Raw genomic sequence first — 14,290 nt, 5'->3', positions numbered from 1 at the left:
CAGCATTAGACTACAGTCCTCAGAAAAATAAATAAATAAAGACAAAATCCAGTTTGTGCACTCCTCTGTGGCTGGGTACAACGCATCCACCATGCGTGCATAGGTGTACTGTGCGGCCATAGCCCACCCATGCATAAAACTCAGTTCCATTACATGGCACAGCTCTGCTGTGACAGGACAGGACACACGGCACTGTGAAGCACTCTGACAAAAATAAAATAAAAGAATGAAGCCAAAGTGCTGACATCATCCATCCAGCACAGTGTGCATGTGTGCACAGCGGGTGCCCACCAACCAGCAGCATTAACCCTCTGGGGCTGACGCCATCGTATACGACGGCTGGGACCAAGCTTTACTACATTATAAATAACTTTTGAATGATATGAGATGGAAACTTACTTTTTTTGCTGAAAAGTTAACTCCGCTGACTTTCAAGCCAGCCATCGGCCATCTTTGTACTCCTCATAGAAGCTGTGTGATGACGTGCGCAATGTGAGTGTCCAATCAGAATTGGTTCACCGTCACATGGTTTTCCAAAATCCAATCGTAGGGCAGATTTACCTCACGTGAAAAGCCAAAGATTGTTTTCAGGAGTGATATGTTATTAGTTGGCCCGTTTGAATAGCCCCGTGGGTGCTCCAATGAGTACTCAGTGCGCCCTGCCCCATTACACACAGCGATCAGTGAAAGCAGGAGCAGACGGAGAGCCTGTGATGACAATCTCACATGCTCAAACAAAGAGTGCGTAACTTATCAGGATTGCTCCACTAGTTTGCATGAAAAGTAAGGTATATCTTATGTATTACAACCCCTGGCAAAAATTATGGAATCACCAGCCTTGGAGGATGTTCATTCAGTTGTTTAATTTTGTAGAAAAAAAGCAGATCACAGACATGACACAAAACTAAAGTAATTTCAAATGGCAACTTTCTGGCTTTAAGAAACACTATAAGAAATCAAGAAAAAAGATTGTGGCAGTCAGTAACGGTTACTTTTATAGACCAAGCAGAGGAAAAAAATATGGAATCACTCAATTCTGAGGAAAAAATTATGGAATCACCCTGTAAATTTTCATCCTCAAAACTAACACCTGCATCAAATCAGATCTGCTCGTTGACATTGACCCTGTGCCATGACATTGACCCTATGTGTCTTTTTTGCAAGGAATGTTTTTGCAGTTTTTGCTCTATGGCAAGATGCATTATCATCTTGAAAAATGATTTCATCATCCCCAAACATCCTTTCAATTGTCAAAAATATCAATGTAAACTTGTGCATTTATTGATGATGTAATGACAGCCATCTCCCCAGTGCCTTTACCTGACATGCAGCCCCATATCATCACTGACTGTGGAAATTTACATGTTCTCTTCAGGCAGTCATCTTTATAAATCTCATTGGAACGGCACCAAACAAAAGTTCCAGCATCATCACCTTGCCCAATGCAGATTCGAGATTCATCACTGAATATGACTTTCATCCAGTCATCCACAGTCCACGATTGCTTTTCCTTAGCCCATTGTAACCTTGTTTTTTTTTCTGTTTAGGTGTTAATGATGGCTTTCGTTTAGCTTTTCTGTATGTAAATCCCATTTCCATTAGGCAGTTTCTTACAGTTCGGTCACAGACGTTGACTCCAGTTTCCTCCCATTCGTTCCTCATTTGTTTTGTTGTGCATTTTTCGATTTTTGAGACATATTGCTTTAAGTTTTCTGTCTTGACGCTTTGATGTCTTCCTTGGTCTACCAGTATGTTTGCCTTTAACAACCTTCTCATGTTGTTTGTATTTGGTCGAGAGTTTAGACACAGCTGACTGTGAACAACCAACATCTTTTGCAACATTGCATGATGATTTACTCTCTTTTAAGAGTTTGATAATCCTCTCCTTTGTTTCAATTGACATATCTCGTGTTGGAGCCATGATTCATGTCAGTCCACTTGGTGCAACAGCTCTCCAAGGTGTGTTCACTCCTTTTTAGATGCAGACTAACGAGCAGATCTGATATGATGCAGGTGTTAGTTTTAGGGATGAAAATTTACAGGGTGATTCCATAATTTTTTCCTCAGAATTGAGTGATTCCATATTTTTTTCCTCTGCTTTGTCTAGAAAAGTAACCATTACTGACTGCCACAATCTTTTTTCTTGATTTCTTACAGTGTTTCTTAAAGCCAGAAAGTTGCCATTTGAAATGACTTTAGTTTTGTGTCATGTCTGTGATCTGCTTTTTTTTCTACAAAATTAAACAACTGAATGAACATCCTCCGAGGCCAGTGATTCCATAATTTTTACCAGGGGTTGTATAATATGAGGTCTATTAGAAAAGTATCCGACCTTATTATTTTTTTTCAAAAACCATATGGATTTGAATCACGTGTGATTGCGTCAGACAAGCTTGAACCCTCGTGCACATGCGTGAGTTTTTCCACGCCTGTCGGCTGCGTCATTCGCCTGTGAGCAGGCTTTGAGTGAGGAGTGGTCCAGCCCCCTCGGCGGATTTTCATTGTCAGGAAATGGCGGAATGATTTGGGCTTTTTTTCCATCAGAATTTTTTCAGAAACTGTTAGAGACTGGCAGCTGGAAACCATTAGAAAAATTTATCTGGCTTTCGGTGAAAATGTTACGGGCTTGGTAGAGAATAAGGAGTGTTACTGTCGCTTTAAGGATGGCCCCCAGCGGCTGTGGGGCGCGCCGCGCTCCGAAGCCGCCATCGACAGCCTGAACGACCATTTCATTTCTAAACGGATGGCTGTCTGGATCTGTGACCATCGTGTGCCACTTCTCTGGTTATCACAAGAGCTGGACATCAACCATTTTCCAGCACATTTCACTTTTAACAAGAGATTTTGTCATGGAAAGCCAAGCGGAGGCTTCGGGCGTCACGATGGATTCGCTACTGGAGCGAGACAAAACCACCTCCGTTTTGGTCTCACAGGACGGCTTTGAGATGGTGTTCAGACAGCTGTTGGTGGTTTTTCCATCGAGTGATTATCCGAGAAATTGTGGATGTGCCTGGACATGCCAGAACATGTCCCGTGAGGCTTCATCACGGCGTTGCTTTGCGCCATGCGGCACTGCCGTGATGCGCGGAGTTCCTCCGCACGTCTGTCTCAATGTGCCGAAAAAGTGCTGATGTCCATGTCTTTTCACAATTCCTGTGCTAGTCAGATGACGTCCCGGATAAAACACAGCGTCCAGTTTCAAAATGAACGGCACATTCCACTGTTACAGGAGTTTTTGTCATGGAAAGAGGAGCAGAGGCTTTGCATTTACTTATTTAATTAAAAGTTTAAAAAAAAAGTGCGGAGAGTGAAAGTCTGTTTAGCTCAGTATTGTAGATAAAAACAGAAACAGGCTCACAGCTGATAATACAGAGGACCTGCTTTTCATCAAAAATGAATCTGCCCCTCACATTTTCAAAAGAGGCTTTTAGTCCTCACAGACATAAAGTTATTGATGGAGAGTTTCAGTTCAGTTCCTGGTGTTGTATATTTTGTAGTGCTGAAGTCCACAGGTTACATTTCAGTGAGATGTCTAGCTGTATCATGTTTGTTAAGAAACACACAGTTAATGTTAAAGGACAATTTGTTGTAGCCAAAAAGTTAAGTTAAAGCGAATGATATTGGGAGCAGTTACAGTCAAAAAGTAAGGAACAGCTGATGAATAAAAAATGTTTTCAAAGTCATCATAAAACTATAATGGCATCATTAAGTATTTGTATCGGTACTCTGTATCGATGAGTACCAAAATGTATGTACCCGTACTTGTACTCGGTCTGGAAAAAAGTGGTATTGTGCAACCCTAATAGCAGTGGTGGGCACACTTCCGATAATCCGATAACAGATAATTATCGAAGATAATGTTTTCATTATCGGATTATCTTTTTAGATAAATTTAAAAACCATCATTGGACTAATTATCTTCCGATGAATTACCGTCCGATAACTTACTAACCTAAGCTGAACAGTCAAAAACATTTTTAAAACTGTTGAGACCTACCTGTTAAAAGTTTCCTAATAGACATGTTCTACCCTCTGCAATCAGAAACCACTCTATCATCTGAAAGCAAAGGAGAACTGGTGACCAAAAAAAGTAATTTGCTTTAACACCATACTAATATAATCACAATGTCACCAATTCATCCAGAGGTATACATGTTTAACTTATGGTTCAAATTTGAACCACTCATTTTAGACAAGTTATTTAAAATTATTGTCATGTCTGAAGTTTATAAAGTGAAAATATCAGATATATGTTTTCGTTTTAAAGTATTGTGCTAATTTTTAAGGTTTTGTGAGCACATGCTGTGCCAGGCAGCAATGCATTATGGGTAGCATAAGGTAATCTCAGACATTCACGACAGGACAAATGCATTTCAGACACTCTGTTCAGGGTCCACAGATAACACCATTAAACTCTAGTGCCTAAAACTGTCGTGAATATATTCTCTGGGTTTATAGACGTTAGTGTATTTGCATTTGTTAAATTCCACGCATCTTAAATGTAGTAGACACGGATTATCTGGAATTTTGTTTGACATTTTTTCAAGGCCGCTACTGCCATCTACTGGCCAGGAGTGTTCATGGCAGTATTAAATGTCAGGGTACATGGCTGCTGTCAAAGTGTTGGTATTGTCCATTGTCCAGGCACTTTTTGTGTGCATATATTTGTTAACTTTGTATTCTAAAACTACGGTTAGAAGTAATTCCGACTCCTTATCGGTCCACACGAACGAGGTTGGCGCCATGTTTTTAGTTTTTGTGGACGTGACGACAAGAGAATAATCCTGATTGGATAGAATTTTAATCAGTACCGCCACCCAAAGGTTTGGCAGACTAATTATAACACATTTATAAGGTTCGATGTGGATGGATTTTTTTTTTAAACGACGTAGTGTGGATGAAGTTTTTTCCCCAAACTGAAAGGGTAAGATATTCGGTTTTACAAATACCCGACAACGTGTGTACATGGCCTTATGTCTGTGAAAGGCACTATATAAATAAATTTACTTACTTACCTACTAATATTGAGTGCACGTTTTACAACATCATAAAAGTTTTAAAACATGCAATTGCGATGACACTTCCAGGGCTCCGTAATGTCTGTTTTTACAAATAAAAATGGAATATTTTACAAAAGCACATTTATCTTTAAACCAACACATGACACACGTCACATTAACATGTTGGTTTACATAATGGATTACTGAACCAATCACTGTTTAGCACTTTTACCCAGAATGCTTTGCGGTCTGTGTTTGTTACCAAACCTCAGAATTAGTGCCTTATTCAACATTAAAAGATATATATTATATTTTAACTTTGTACAAATGACAGAATTTACATTAATGGAGTTATTCTAGTCATTAGTATGACTTTATTTTTCAAGACCTCCGCCTGACCGGAGTGTTGAAATTGATAGGGAGCTGGTCTTATGGCTATGGCTCTGTCGTTGGAGTGCTGTTGTAACCAAGAGCTTACAGCAGAATGTTGAAAGAAAAATGATTATGATTAGTAAGGAGTTGATTTCGTGGGTGCTATCAGGATTTGTCTGTGCTACTTCCTGCAGGGGGTAGCATGGTCAATCATTCTTGCTTATTATTTAGGTTTTTTACCGCTTTTGATGCTTTCAAAAGCGATCGTGTTAAAAATCAATTTCAGCTCTTTAGTTACTGCAAATGTCCCATAGACAACACCGGAATTTATTGGTTATCAATTATCTGTAACTTCCGATACATTTTTGGGTGGTCTATCGGTTTATCTTTATCAAAGATAACTTTTCAGTTATCTTATTATCTGCTATCGAAGTTAATTTTTTGGTTATCTGTGCCCACCACTGCCTAATAGAAATGTTCTCCGTAAATGCAGTGCTTTTACCATTTTACCACCAACATATAGACCAGGGTTCAATTTACACTGTGTGTTTCACCTACATTTTCCTAGTCCACCCAACTGTAAAAGGGTACCAAGCTTGGCTGGGGAAGTCACCTATGATGGACTGGTATCCCATCCAGGAGATGTCATAGACCAGGGGTGGCCAAGTTCGATCCTCAAGAGCCACATTCCTGACACTCTTAGTTGTCTCCCTGCTCCAACACACCTGAATCCAATGAAAGGCTCATTAAACGTCTGCTAACAAGTCTTTCATTGGATTCAGGTGTGTTGGAGCAGGGAGACAACTAAGAGTGTCAGGAATGTGACTCTCGAGGACCGAACTTGGCCACCCCGTCATAGACTTTCATTCGCTTAGGGCCCCGTCACACATAACATGACTGAGGCCAAATGGCACACAAAGGAGGATTCGAATGGCACTCATGAGAAATCAGAGCCACACTCGAACAGGAAGTCACCGTACAGCAGTCACCACATACAATTGGGCGCAGCACATGCACTCTACATTTGCGTGCCGCTCTCGCCAGAAACCCATTCATACAGCAGGCAAGATGAGATCGCACTGTCATCTGATCGTGGTCACAACATTCGCACGGCATGTCGAATGCAGGTCGGACATATCGTGCCATGGCCTTTCGGAATCATTGGCCATGTGTCCAGCTGTCCAGCGCCTCAGGGCGTGCTGGACAGTTGGACACGCGGAGCCGGCTGATGTGTTCATGATATGAGTCCATGGCTTCATTCATGTCAGGAAATTACCTACATCCATGGCCATGGTTCATGTACGTTAGGGAATAGAGGGTGGATAATTCTCGTATTGTCCACTCTTTATACAGGGATTAAATATTAAACATTGCTTTTTTTTTTTTTTTTCTGCATGTGTGTTGTTGTTTGTTTTTTACAGTGAGAACAGTATCATTACCAGTAACATGATTGTCTTACATTTAAACAGTACATTCATTGTTCTTATAATGTTGTGTGCGCTCTCATTAGAATCAGAATCAGAATCAGAAGAAGTTTATTGCCATTGCCAATGAACAGGATTCACAGACTAGGAATTTGCTTCGGTACAATGGTGCAACATTAAGAAGAGATAAAATGCTAGGATAAAATATAACATATGTGTCAAAATAAGATAAAATATAAGATAAAAAAAGAAATATGAAATATGAAAGGCTGTGTGCAACAGGAAAACAGAGAAACAGAAAAAACAGTGCAGTGGGAGGAGCGCAATTAAAAACCAAAGTACATTGTCTAAAGTGACCCGTGATAAAATGATAAAGTGACAGAGTTAAGCTTAAGGTGACTGAGTTAAGCTTAAGGTGACTGAGTTATGAGGAGTTCATGAGTCTAACGGCAGAGGGGAAGAAACTGTTCTTATGGCGGGAGGTTCTGGTCTGGATGGACCGTAGCCTCCTGCCCGAGGGGAGTAGTTTGAATAGACCGTGTGCAGGGTGAGAAGGGTCAGCTGTGATCCAACCTGCTCGGCCCAGAGTCCTGGAGACGTGCAGGTCGTGGAGAGATGGAAGGCTACAGCCGATCACCTTCTCAGTAGAGGCCACAATGCGCTGCAGTCTGTGTCTGTCCCTGGCTGTGGCCCCGGCGTACCACACCGTGATGGAGGAGCAGAGGATGGACTCGATGATGGCCGTGTAGAACTGCACCATCAGCTGGACAGGCAGCTTGGCCTTCTTCAGCTGCCGCAGGAAGTACATCCTCTGCTGGGCCTTCTTGATGAGGGAGCTGATGGTTGACTCCCACTTGAGGTCCTGGGTGATGGTGGTGCCGAGGAAGCGGTGACAGACCACATTGGTGATGGGGCTGTTGGTGAGGGCGAGGGAGGGCGGGGGGGCTGTGGCTTTCCTGAAGTCCACGATCATCTCCACTGTTTTCTGGGCGTTGAACTCCAAGTTGTTGCTGCTGCACCAGGTCACCAGCCGGTCCACCTCCCTCCTGTAGGCAGACTCATCCCCATCTGAAATGAGTCCAATGAGGGTGGTGTCGTCCGCAAACTTGATGAGCTTTACAGAGTCATGGCTGGAGGTGCAGCAGTTAGTGTAGAGGGAGAAGAGCAGAGGGGAAAGGACACAGCCCTGTGGAGATCCTGTGCTGAGAGCCCGAGTGTTCGAGACATTTTTTCCCAGCCGCACACGCTGACTCCGGTCCGTCAGGAAGTCTGTGATCCACCTGCAGGTGGAGTTGGGCACGTGGAGCAGAGAAAGCTTGTCCTGGAGCAAAGCTGGAAGGATGGTGTTGAATGCAGAGCTTAAGTCCACAAACAGGATCCTAGCATAGGTTCCTGGGGAGTCCAGGTGCTGCAGGATGGAGTGCAGGGCCAGGTTTATGGCGTCATCTACAGACCTGTTGGCTCTATAGGCAAACTGCAGTGGGTCCAGGAGTGGGTCGGTGATGGACTTCAGGTGGGATAAAACCAGGCGTTCGAAGGTCTTCATGACTACAGACGTGAGAGCCACAGGACTTTAGTCATTAAGTCCAGTGACGCGTGGTTTCTTGGGGACTGGAACTATGATTGAGGACTTGAAACAGACTGGAACATGGCATGACTCCAGGGAGGTGTTGAAGATCCCCATGAAGACTGGGGCCAGCTCATCAGTGCAGTGTCTCAGGGTGGCAGGAGAGACACAGTCTGGGCCCGGGGCCTTACGTGGATTCAGCCTTTTGAAATGTCTCCTCACGTCCTCCTCTTGGACCGAGAGGGCAACAGGGGGAGTGGGGAGGGCAGCAGTGAGAGGGGGGAGGTCCAGAGTGTTTGAATATCCAGTTGTGTGGGGGTGGGGAGGTGTGAGTCCTTGTCTTCAAAGCGTGAATAGAAGACGTTCAGGTCGTTGACCAGCTTCAGGTCGTCAATAGAACGAGGTGCTTTGGGCTTGTAGTTGGTGATCTCTTTCAACCCCCTCCACACAGAGGCCGAGTTGTTGGCAGAGAACCTTTGCTGCAGACGTGAACTGTACATGGATTTAGCCTTTGCCACCTCCTTGCTAAATCTGTACTGTATTATTTTGTCATTACACATTTTCATTGATTTACGTACATACAGTATGTCCAGCATGTGATCCCATGTGCTCACACCGTGTTTGTGTGCACACCCACAAGCATGCACAAGACCGTCGCCACAGAATCGTTTACACCTGTCCGACCATGTGTCCCTCCCGACAGCGGCTAGAATACTTTGCGGTTCTCCAATTTGGTTTTCTTCGCCCTTTTTCGGCTGGTTTCTGCTTCGTTCACCCTTCTTGGTGTTATGTGTGAAGGGGCCCTTAACAATAAGTTATACATAGATAAGCACTGACCTGAGGGGCTTCGGGACTTGTATCAGTCTAACTTAACTTAAATGTAATTGTGAATGGTGTATTTAATTTAAAGTAATACAAGGTTTAAAAACTGCAAACTGGTTGTTATACTTATTATTGGTGGCACGGTGGTTTATTGATTAGCACTGATGCCTCACAAAAGGAGGGTCGTGGGATCACTTCCGAGCCTTTCTATGTTGAGTTTGCATGTTCTCCCTATGTTTGTGTGGGTTTCCTCTGAGCACTTTAGTTTCCTCAATCAAAAACATGCTTCTTCAGGGTCTGCTCCTTTCTCTGCCTCTGACCAAGGCAGCGTCTCAACATCTGGAGTTGTTCCCCAGGCGCCGGACTGTGGCTGTCCACTGCTCCTAGTGGTTACATTGTGTCTAACCGTAATATAGGTTAAATGCAGAGGATAAATTTTGTTGTATATAGTATGTACAATAACAATAAAGGTTGTATTATCTTATATTTTTATGATTACTATTGGTTGTTGTTATTATTATTACTATGGAGCAGCGTGGTGGATTAGTGGTTAGCACTGTTGCCTCGCAGCAAGAAGGTCCCAGGATCGCTTCCGACCTGGTCGTTGTGGGGTTTATATATTCTCCGCATGTTTTCTTAGGTTCTCTTCAGGTGCTCCAGCTTCCTTTCGCTTCCATAAACATGCAAATTAGGTGAACTGGTGACTCTAAGTTGACAGTATGGGTGTAAATAAGTTTGTCTGTCTGTTTGTGTCGGCCCTGACATACACAAGAGATCTGTCCAGGGTGTACCCCACCTTTCACCCAATGGCCACTGAGATAGGTTCCACCCCCATACTTCACTCCACTGCACCCCTTAACTGGAAAAAGCAAGTTTATTACTGTGGTTATCAAAAGTACTTTTTTACAGAAGTACCTTTCTGTAGAAGTTGATTTGCTTGAAATATTAATTTACAGAAATCACATAACTGCAGCTACAAAAACATAAAGATAGGAAATGTGCAGAAAAGTAGTAGGAGCCATGTTTACATATAGATAAACTCTTTAAAACATTAAGTTGTGATATTTTTGTCTGTTTACCACCACGGGCGAGAGCTACCAGTGTATAAAATAAGGAAGAGGCTGCAGCTTGTAGTGCTGTTGTGTCTCATCTGAGCCAACAAACATGCACAATCCTATGAATAATTCAAAGTGAGTGCAGTGCCAGAGTATCCGCTGGGCCCAACTATTTGATATTTTATTCCGTGTCAAAAGGCTAAGTTTGATATTATACAGATTTTTTTTATTTCCTTTAAGACAGTGAGTGTGTATACGTGAGGCCAAAGTTCGTTTTTTTGAATAAGATAAATCCTTTCATATTAAGTGATTTACAAGTGATTCGATCACAAGCTCTCCTTAAAGGGCCTCACTGTGGCCCCAGCTAATTCCTAGTGGAAACGCAGCTCTTATTTTACACCAATGTTTCTATATGCAGACTGCAAGGTGGATTAGCGGTTAGCACTGTTGCCTCACAGCAAGCAGGTCATGGGAATCGCTTCCCGCCTGTGACCTTTCTGTGTGGAGTTTTCATATTTGCGTGGGTTCCCTCTGGGTGCTCCTGCTTCCTCCCACATCCAAAAGACATGCAGGTTAGGTGGGTTGGAAACTTTAAACTGTCCGTAGGTGTGTGTGTGTGGGTGTGAATACTAGTTAGTCCATGGGCCAAGCAGGTTTTTGGTACCACTTAAGGCGATGAAACAACATTTAAAATCCAGCCTCAGTGTACTAAGGCCTACAAAAAAAGGTATCATGACCATCCCAGGGTGGTAGTTATAGCCAGCTAGGGGTCAATGAAGAAGTACACAGAGGCCAAAATATAAAAATGCACCAATCATATTTAAAACTATACTACATTATTTGTTTGATCATAATGATTCCAAAAAGTTAGAGTTTGGACAATCTATGACTGAATGTTCTGGAGTTATGGGGTAAAAACAGCACAAATGGTGACAAATGTAGTTTAAGTTTGTACAGGGGTCTAAAGTTGTACAAACTGAAACTGAACTGTCACCATTTTTGCTGTTTTTACCTCATAACTCCAGAACATTCAGTCATAGATAGTCCAAACTATACCTTTTTGGAATCGTTGTGATGAGCCAAATAATATGTATATGTAATAAATAATAATAATATTTTTAATATGACTGAAGCAGTTTTACATTTTGACCTCTGTGTAATTCTTCATTGACCCCTAGCTGGCTATAACTACCACCCTGGGATGGTTATCATACATTTTGTGTAGGTCACAGTACACTGAGGCTGGATTCTAAGTGTCATTTGGTACCGATTACACTGAAAAAAGAGAATGTTTAAACCAACTTAAATAAGTGTTACAACTTGTAATAAATCTGAATGAATTAAGTTATTTGAACTTAAGTTTATAAGGTAGAGTTGATTTAACTTTCAAACTTAAGTTCAAACAACTTAATTCATTCAGGTTTTTACAAATTGTGACACTTTTTAAGTTGGTTCAAACATTCTCTTTTTTCAGAGTAGGTCAAAATTGATGGCTCATAGACTAGGTGTCCTGTCAAGGGTGTAAACCACCTCACGCACTGTGACTGTCAGGGTAGGCTCCAGCCCCCTGCAACCCGATCTTGGATAAGCGGTTGAAGATGAGTGTGTGTTTCTACATTCAAGCAGTAATACAAAATGCACTGTGATTGCAACTTCCTGCTTGTGGAGTCTGTGATATAAATCATAATCAGCTTTGGAAACTACAACATAATTGGCTGTAGACATTTTAAGAACACATCAGAGCAGATAAAAAGGGCTTCCATGTATTATTCATATCTAAACGAGCCATATTACGCCCATACCTCTTCTCAAACTTCACTTAGTTGTTCAGATACACACTACATCATACCTTGTTTATTTTGAAAAGGATGAATCCAAATTTTCGCAAACATTTGTTGTTATGGATCTTCATTACATACAGACAAACAAAAACCTGAAAGAGACAGAGCAACGACCTGAAGCAATGAATAACAAATGAAGAGGAGAATATATCATTTGTTGCATATTTTATGGTAATCGTTTTCCTTTCATTTGCAAATCACAATTACTTTACCGCAAAACAGTTATTAAAATGCAACAAAAATTACAATGCAGCTGACTTTTTTAAGTATTTAATTTTGAAAATTGCACAGTATTGTGTTGATGGGTAGAGGAGCACGCTCATCCCCTGAAGGTCAGCACTTCAAACTCAGGGTTTGTCTTTTCTGCTGCGAGTCCTTTATGATGTTGCTTCCTAAACTGGTTTCACTGGCAGGGTGTTGATCAAACATAGGATTAAACTGCTGCATAAAATGAGCTATATGAACAACATGGTATTTTCCCATCTGTTGCCATAAATGATTATTTACCCTCCTGCAGCAGCTGAATAATTGAGCTGCTTGTGACCATCAATACTAACTAAGGGTGCGCACTGATGGATGTTAATGTGTGAGCGAGCGCCCATGGACGTGCTGACCTTGTGTATCCGGTGAAGTTTAGGTTAAACATCAGGCTTAAGTTACCAAGTCAAACTCTGCAGTCAAACCTGGCCTCAGTGAGATGCTGCCATCTCCTGTTAGGAATGAAAAAGTGCATTATTGTCATCTGCTCCAAGGACAGTAAGATGATTTTTAAAAACACCCTGTGTCTTGTTGTCTCCAGTAATTTAAAAAAAAAAAAACTGTTAGTCTGAATGACCTGAAAATTTTACCCATGGCAATATCAGGCTGAACTTTTCCTTTGTTGAGTTGGAATGATTGCAGAACAAAAGGAATATCTTTTAAAAAAAAGAATTTGCTGCACAATTTATAATTTGTTGGGGTTTTTCCAATTAAGGTAGGGTCAAAACTATACATTATTTAGGTAATGTTTCTTTCCAATTGTCAGTTGAACCATTAGTGTAAGCACTACAATTTTAAAAATATATATATATTTAAAAGCCAACAAACAATAACATGATACAAAACAGCAAAAAGTGCAATAACAACTAAAATATATATTAATATCTATCAAACGGGTACAAATTTTGTCAATTAGATTAAGCAAGACTGTAACTGGCAACTTGAATAATCTACATAAGAGCAGGGGACCAATGACAGGTGGTAACACCTTACTGTAAACCCAGCCTTATACAAGTCAACACAAGGAAAACCATATTAATTAAATGACAGCCCAAATAAATGCAAGTTTCGCCTTCATTTATAGTGCATATGGAAAGTATTCACAGTGCTTCACAGCCTTATTCTAAAATGAGGTAAATTACTTTTTTCCTCTCAAAACTCTACTCACAACATCCCATAATGACAAAATGAAAAAGTTTTTTTTTTCTTTGGCAAATTTATTAACAACTAGACGAGGACAAACCTGGGCCAACTTCCTCTTAGAAGCGACTTTTTATAACCTAAAATATAACACAAAATATAAATCAAAAGGGCTTTTCAGTGTTAAAAAAGAATCAAATATCCGCAATACAAATCAGATGTGGTTCAAACTTAGTCTCTTCTTTGAGAGTGCCAGTTTGCAGCTTATTCTCACAAATGACAGTGACTGAGACGTGTTTGATTAAGATATAATGTAAAATATACATTAAATGGGGTTTTCAATGTTAAATTTAAATGACCACAAAACCTGTAATCAGGATCAGATCTGGATCAGGCTTTGCTCATGCCACCATTATGAACACACACACACATACAGCTGAGTAATCATTTCAGCATGTGCCCCATGCACACGTGTGCACAGCTGGGAAGTTGAGGAAGAGCGCAGATGTGACTGCATGAGAGAGTGAGTGACCGCACCATACCGGCTTTGACACATATGGCGTGAGTCTGGTCCATACGTTGGTTGTACTGTGATGTCCAGTACCAGCAGGGACTGTGCAAAGGGAGGAACACAGTGGTCCCTCCCACTCCGGTCCCCTGTTTGCCATCTAGACGTTTGGACATCGGGCAGTCTTCGGCACCTTTATGGCCATCTGATGGCAGTCTGTATCATGTACCTGTTGTCTACATACGCTTTGGATGTGATCTTGCAGGTGTGGACGAGGTAGTCTGGCTGCAATGTGACACTGCT

At 41.5% G+C, this 14,290-nt stretch overlaps 1 protein-coding gene across 2 annotated transcripts in view; it reads left to right on the top strand.

Moving 5' to 3' along the window:
- Nucleotides 1-14,290, top strand: part of blnk (B cell linker) — a 164,619-nt gene that overhangs the window by 43,308 nt on the left and 107,021 nt on the right. The gene's annotated exons all lie outside the window — the stretch shown is intronic.

Source organism: Thalassophryne amazonica, chromosome 13, assembly GCF_902500255.1.
Source record: "Thalassophryne amazonica chromosome 13, fThaAma1.1, whole genome shotgun sequence".
Taxonomy (NCBI): domain Eukaryota; kingdom Metazoa; phylum Chordata; class Actinopteri; order Batrachoidiformes; family Batrachoididae; genus Thalassophryne; species Thalassophryne amazonica.
The sequence above is the reverse complement of the archived record's forward strand: the minus strand, read 5'-3'. Positions and strand labels throughout refer to the sequence as shown.